Below are 7,089 nucleotides of genomic sequence, written 5' to 3' on the forward strand. Positions count from 1 at the left end.
TGGCCATGCGGGGCTGCCCCGGGGGGGGATCACACACCGGTGTTCTCTTCCCTCAATGGTGATTTCAGGTACCTGTGGGGGATGCCCCGCTCCCCGCAGGCTGTCAGTTTGAAGACCCAGAAGGTCAGCGTTTCGGCCAGCGCCTGCCACCTACGAGACTCCCTGCTGTCCCTCAGCATGGGGCCATTAACCCCGGTCCGGGTGCCCGCGACAATGCCCATGAAATCTCGCATGCTCATCTAGAGGTGTGATGCCGCATGGGCAGCGGTGTCCCCGGAGAACGAGAACTGTATGATTCTGAGCGGTGGATCACTTGGCTCCTACGTCGGTGAAGAGCCCAGCTAGCTGCTAGAACTAATGTGAATTGCAGGACACATTGATCATCAACACTTTGAATGCACTTTGCGGCCCCGGGTTACTCCCGGGGCTATGCCTGTCTGAGGTTGACGCACATTCCATCGTCACCGGGGCTGTCCCAGCCCCATAGAGGGCACGTCCCGGGAGCAAAAGAGCCTGCCATGGGCCCCCCATCCCCCCAGGATGATACGCAGATGGAGGACAGGGAGTCCTCGCTGCCCCGAGCTGGGACGCCTGCCTGCGTGCTGCTGCAGATGGGAGGGTGTAGGCATGCGTCCAGCCCACGCCTCTGGAGGCTTTTGGTGGTACTGCCTCTCTGCTGCCCTCCCAAAATGAGGCACAATGCCTGCCCACCTGTTTCCCATGCGCCGGGGCCATGTTGGCCCTCTGCTGCCCTGAGTCTGGCAGTGGGGGACGGGTGCGAGGGCCGGGGGAGCAGGGGCGGCATGTCCATCCATTCCCACAGCTCCCGTCCACCCCCCCATCACCTGCAACCATGCCCAGAACACAACCTCAGATCAGCCGTGGCAACCCACTGAATTTAAGCAAATTACTAAGTAGAGGAAAAGAAACTAACCAGGATTCCCTCAGTAACAGTGAATGAAGAGGAAGAGCCACCGCTGAATCCCCGTCCGGGCGATGGGCACAGGGAATTGTGGCGTACAGAAGACTGTCTCCCCGGTGCCGCCCAGGGGGCCCATGTCCTTGTGATCGAGGCTCAGCCCATGGATGGTGTGAGGCTGGTGGCGGCCCCCAGCACATCGGGATCAGGTTTTTTCGGAGTTGGGTTGTTTGTGAATGCAGCCCAAAGCGGGTGGTAAACTCCATCTAAGTCTAAACACCGGCATGAGAGTTCAAGAGGGCGTGAAACAGTTCAGAGGTAAATGGGTATAGTCTGTGCAGTCCGCCCAGAGGATTCAACTCAGCAGCCATATTGGCCTCCTAGGTGGGGGGTGGGTGACCATCCCTGGGCATGCCAGCTGGCGTCAGGCATAATTCGTTCACAGTGTTGCACCGCGACTGGCTTTGGGTTGGCCAGGAAGGCTGCATGGAAGTTGGTACCCCTCCCTGGAGGGGAGTGTTACAGCCCATGGTAGCAGCCCTCGCAGTGCCCTGGGGTCATGGGAGATGACCACCGCTACATCCTCCCTCTCCCTTGTGTTGGGAGCTGGAGGCCCCCGGCTCCCAGTGGGACTATCGACTGGGCCAGCCTGTCCTCAGTGCAGCCCGACTGCATTCTGCTGCCGGGTCGGTGGGCTCACCTCTGGTGCCCGGGTTCTGTAGCAATGTCGGTAACCCAGCCATCCTGTCTTAAAACATGGACCAAGGAGTCTAACAGGTGCGTGAGTCCAAGGGTGGCCAGGAGAAAGTGTGGGCCGGCGCATGCCAGCTGAGGCGGGATCCCCCAGCCCCGCACGGGAGGGTGCACCACCGTCCCATCTCACCCGTCCTGTCGGGGAGGTGGACCGTGAGTGTACCTGGTGAGACCTGAAAGATGGTGAACGATGCCTGGGCAGGGCGAAGCCAGAGGAAACTCTGGTGTAGGTCCATAGCGGTTCTGGCATGTAAATCAGTTGTCTGGCCTGGGTAAAGGGGTGAAAGACTAATCGAACCATCTAATAGCTGGTTCCCTCTGAAGTTTCCCTCAGGATAGCTGGTGCTTGGCAGACACAGTTTTATCTAGTAAAGTGAATGATTTGAGGTCTTTGGACCAAAATAATCTCAAACTATTCTCAAACTTTAAATGGGTAAGAAGCCCGACTCGCTGTCTTGGAGCTGCATGTGGAATGCAAGCTCTCAGTGGGCCACTTTTGGTAAGCAGAATTGGTGCTGCAAGATGAACTGAATGCTGGGTTAAGGTGCCCGATGCCAATGCTCATCAGATCCCAGAAAATGTGTTGGTTGATGTAGATAGCAGAACGGTGGCCATGGAAGTTGGAATCTGCTAAGGAGTGTCTATCAACTCACCTGCCGAATCAACTAGCCCTGAAAATGGATGATGCTGGAGCATTAGGCCTATACCCAACCATTGCTGGCGCCTGGAGCCAAGGGGGCTACACCATAATGAGTAGGAGAGCTGCTGCGGTGGCACTGAAGCCCAGGGCAAGGGCCCAGGTGTAGCCACCACAGGTGCAGATCTTAGTGGTAGTAGCAAATATTTAAACAAGAGCTTTGAAGGCCAAAGAGGAGAAGGGTTCCATGTGAACAGCAGTTGAACATGGGTCAGTCAGTCCTGAGAGATAGGCGAGCACCATTCCAAAGGGACGGGCGATAGCCTCCATCACCCTCAGTCGATCGAAAGGGAGTCAGGCTCAGATCCCCGAATCCGGAGCGGCAGAGACAACTGCCATGCGGCAACCAGTGAGGTGATGCAAATGATCCCAGCAAAGCCAGCATGGGCCCCTGGGAGAGTTCTCTTCTCTTTGTAAAGGGCAGGGCACCCTGGAATGGGTTTGCCCGAGAGAGGAGCCCAAGCCCTGGAAAGCATTGCGTCATGTGAGCTCTCACCGGCCGTTGAAAATCCGGGGAAGAGGGTGTAAGTTTCACAATGGGCCATACCCATATCCACAGCAGGTCTCCAAGGTGAACAGCCTTTGGCATGTTAGAACACTGTAGGTAAGGGAAGTTGGCAAGCCAGATCTGTAAGTTTTGGATAAGGATTGCCTCTAAGGGCTGGGTCAATTGGCCTTGGGCGTGAAGTGGGGCTGAGCACATGCCACGGCTGGATGAGCCATCGCCCCTTCACCATGCTCCCTCCTCCCGGGGGGGCAGGGGGATGGTGGCGGGACTCTGGATGCTCACTGGGCCCTTCCTGTGGATCGCCCTGGCAGTGGTGGGCACCGGTCCTGACTGGAGTCCCGCATCATCCAGCAGCTAGCAGCTGACTTAGAACTGGTGCGGACAGGGGGAATCTGACTGTGTAATTAAAACAAAGCATTATGAAGGCCCAAGACAGGTGTTGACGTGATGTGATTTCTGCCCAGTGCTCTGAATGTCAAAGTAAAGAAATTCAATGAAGCCTGGGTAAACAGCGGGAGCAACTATGACTCTGTTAAGGTAGCCAAATGCCTCTTCATTTAATTAGTGACTCGCATTAATGAATGAACGAGATTCCCACTGTCCTTACCTATATAGCGAAACCACAGCCAAGGGAATGGGCTTGGCAGAATCAGCAGGGAAAGAAGACCCTTTTGAGCTTGACTCTAGTCTGGCACTGTGAAGAGACATGAGAGATGTAGAATAAGTGGGAGGCCTTGGCCGCTCGTGAAATACCACTACTCTTTTCATTTTTTTGCCTTCCCAGTGAGGTGGGGGTGAGCCCCACTGGGGCTGTCACTTCTGGCTCCAAGCTCCTGGGCATCCAGGCATGACCTGCTCTGGGCACAGTGTCAGATGGGGAATTTGACTGGGGTGGTACACCTGTCAAAGAGTAATTCAGGTGTCCTGAGGTGAGCTCAGGAGAGGACAGAAACCTCCCATGGAGCAGAAGGGCAAAAGCTCGCTTGATCTTGATTTTCAGTATGAATACAGACCATGAAAGTGGGGCCTCATGATCCTTCTAGCTATTTGGGTTTTAAGCAGGAGGTGTCAGAAAAGTTACCACAGGGATAACTGGCTTGAGGAGGCTAAGCGTTCATAGCGACGTTGCTTTTTGATCCTTTGATATTGGCTCTTCCTATCATTGTAAGCAGAATTCACCAAGCATTGGATTGTTCAACCACTAATAGAGAACATGAGCTGGGTTTAGACCATCGTGAGACAGGTTTGTTGTACCCTACTGATGATGTGTTGTTGAGATAGTAATCCTGCTCAGTATGAGAGGAACCACAGGTTCAGACATTTGGTGTATGTGCTTGGCTAAGGAGCCAATGGTGTGAAGCTACCATCTGTGGGATTATGACTGAATGCCTCTAAGTCAGAATCCCACCTAAACGTAGTGATATCACAATGCCGCGAATCTCCAGTTGGTCAGGGATAGCCAGCTGCAAGGCCGGTGAGGAGCGCCGCTCGTCACTGGGTCAGAACGTGGATGGAAGGGGGCCACATCTCTCCAGCAGTGTACCGCACGTTTGTGGAGAAATGGGTGCTAAGTCATTTGTAGATGACCTGATTCTGGGTCAGGGTTTCATACGTAGCAAAGCAGCAAAAAGCTGCAATCTGTTGAAAGTCAGCCCTCGAGCCAAGCTTTTGTCGCAGGCAGGGGGATGGGCTGTGCACCCTCGCAGGGAGTGGGGACCTGTCCTTGTCCACCCCGCACTGTGTGCCGCCCCACCTCCTCCCCTCCATCCAGATCATCAGCAGGATTTTGAGGCGGGCATGGGGTCTGGCCGGGTGAGAGAGGGAGCCCCGGTGGCGAGACCTCCCATGTGGCAGGAGGTCCCAGGTCGCGCCCCTTGCTCCTCCCCTCTGGTGCCTCAGTCCTGATAGCCAGAACCCATGCTGGCACAGAGGGGCTGAAGATTGCTTACTCGGACTTAAGGGTCATCCCCAGAGGGGCGACCCGGTAGCAGATGCATGGTTCCCGAGAGAGGGCAGAGGTCCATCCGGGAAGCCAGATCTGGGATTCTGTCCTTCCTGTGCCCAGGGAGAGGAGATATGGCTGCAATGGCGTCTTGCACCCGGGACCGTCCGCAGGTGCTGGTTCAGCCTCCAGTCCTTCACCCGGCAGTGCGGGGATGCCGCCCTATGAAATGGCACACCTCAAAGAGGCAAGGGGGCATGTGCCAGAAAACTCAAAGTGAAGCACATTCATTGGTGCCTGGCACTGCCGAGGAGAGAGACAGAGGTGCGAGGTGAAATGGGCCAACATGCTGGGACCTGGGGTCATATCCTTTGCAAGCTTGAAAGCCCTAGGTTGAGGACAAAAGGGAGAACCGGCATCACAGAAGTCTGGATGAGGGTCTGGCTGAGGCCTCATGGCCCAGCAGAGTTCCACGAGGCTGGGACGGTTCCGTGGGAAGCTCCCCTGAGAGGCTCCAAGGGCACGGTTGACACATTATGATTTGGCAGCCTCCAGGAGTTATGTAACTCAGGAAAAGAGCTCTCCCACCTGGGTAGAAGTGGAAGCCATGAGGGGGTCCCTCCCGATGGAAGTCCTTAAGGGAGAGAAAGGCGGAAAATGGCCAAGCTGGGAGAGCTGTCGCCTGGGTGAGAAGGTGTGGATCATGCCCCCTTCCAGTACAGTAGTCCTCAAGAGAGCGGCTGTCAGATGGCTGTGGGGTCCGGAGAGCTCCTGCTTGGGTGAGCGGGGTCAAATGGAGGCCCCGATGATGGAAGTCCTCAAAGGAGTGCCGGGCAGAGTGCTGCGGGCCCAGAGAGCTCTTCCCTGCGTGAGAGGGGTCAGGCGGAGGCCCCCACAATGAAAGTCCTTAAGGGAGCAAGCAGTGGGCATCTGCGGGACCTGAAGAGCTCCTGCCAGGCAAGGTTGAAGGTGTCTGACCTTGCCTGGTACCCAATGGCATCCCTAAAAAATTGCAAAGTCCCTGGAGGTGCTCTGGATGGGAGAGCAGTGGCACACGGAAGTCTTGATGAGGGTGGATCTGCCCCTCCACAGCCGAGGGGTGTTCCGCGAGGCCACCGCAATCAGAGGGACATCCCCCTGAGAGGGCCTAAGGGCATGGGGACACTGCATGATTAGGCAGTCTCCAGGAGTTAAGGGACAATGGGGCATCCTGTCAGAGTCCGGGTCCCAGATCGGGGTGATGTCCCGGTGCTCGTACCATATTTCCCCGAAAATAAAACAGGGTCTTATACTTTCTCCTTGCCGAAATATGCATTAGGGCTTATTATCAGGGGATGTCTTATTTACCCCCTCCAACCGTACAACAATCTACATTCATTTATTCATGTACAAAAATCGACATTTATTCATGTACACAAATCGACATTTATTCATGTAACAAATTGACATTTATTTAGTACTTTTCTGTTATTGGGCAACAGTTTTGGGTAACGCGTTAACAGTTGTAAGAGAATTCGACATAAAGAGTGCATTAAACATTTCATCTTCAGTATATCTACATCTTGGCTTTCACAGTGCAATATTTCATGCTTAACAGAAAGTGAAGAAAAATCTCAATACATGTGTATTGGAGGAGGGGAATAAAACAGGTGAATAACTGCCACTTTTTGAGCGGTGATGCTTTCTTTATTCCTTACCCAAAACATAAGAGAAGAATGATGGAAAGTCATAAAAATGATGTCTGTGAACTACTGGCCTTACTTTGTAATTACCCCCTTGATAACGAAACGTTACCTTAATAAATTTATGTCAAAAACTGACTAGAGCCTTGCTGGCAGCTGAAAGCAGAAGCAATCCAGTCTGTTGCCCTGATAACGGAAAAGTTATTCAAATACAGTCATGTCATGTGACTCCATTTCCTGTAGTACCATTGGCCTCAGTTTGTCATGCCTAGCAATAGAGCTCTCCTTAAATGAGCACTGCTTGTCCATGTAGCCTGCTCATAGTGCATTGGCAACACAGCTGCCAGTGATTTTATCCCATGAATTCTTCACTCAAGTCACGACCTCTTGCAGGCTAGGCTTCACAAAGTTTCCACGCTGATTTCTCTCCATTCTGTTTTCATTGCAGTCATTGAGTTCTCTGCACAAATGGTCCTTGAATGGCTTGTTTATTGCAATATCAAGAGTCTGGAGATAGGCAGTCATTCCTGCAGGAATCATTATTTGATCAATTCTTCTCTGTGCAAGGAAATTCTTCATGTCATTAGC

At 53.6% G+C, this 7,089-nt stretch overlaps 2 non-coding genes across 2 annotated transcripts; both read left to right on the plus strand.

Annotated features, from left to right (window-relative positions):
* Positions 1–293: 293 nt before the first annotated feature.
* Positions 294–447, plus strand: LOC122800521. The gene has a single exon (XR_006364567.1). It is a non-coding gene; the product is annotated as a 5.8S ribosomal RNA (ribosomal RNA).
* Positions 448–865: 418 nt separating this feature from the next.
* On the plus strand, positions 866–4,549 carry LOC122800627. The gene has a single exon (XR_006364626.1). It is a non-coding gene; the product is annotated as a 28S ribosomal RNA (ribosomal RNA).
* Positions 4,550–7,089: the final 2,540 nt, after the last annotated feature.

Source organism: Protopterus annectens, chromosome 4.part0 (assembly GCF_019279795.1).
Source record: "Protopterus annectens isolate FY-2018-M chromosome 4.part0, PAN1.0, whole genome shotgun sequence".
NCBI classification, from domain to species: Eukaryota; Metazoa; Chordata; order Ceratodontiformes; family Protopteridae; genus Protopterus; species Protopterus annectens.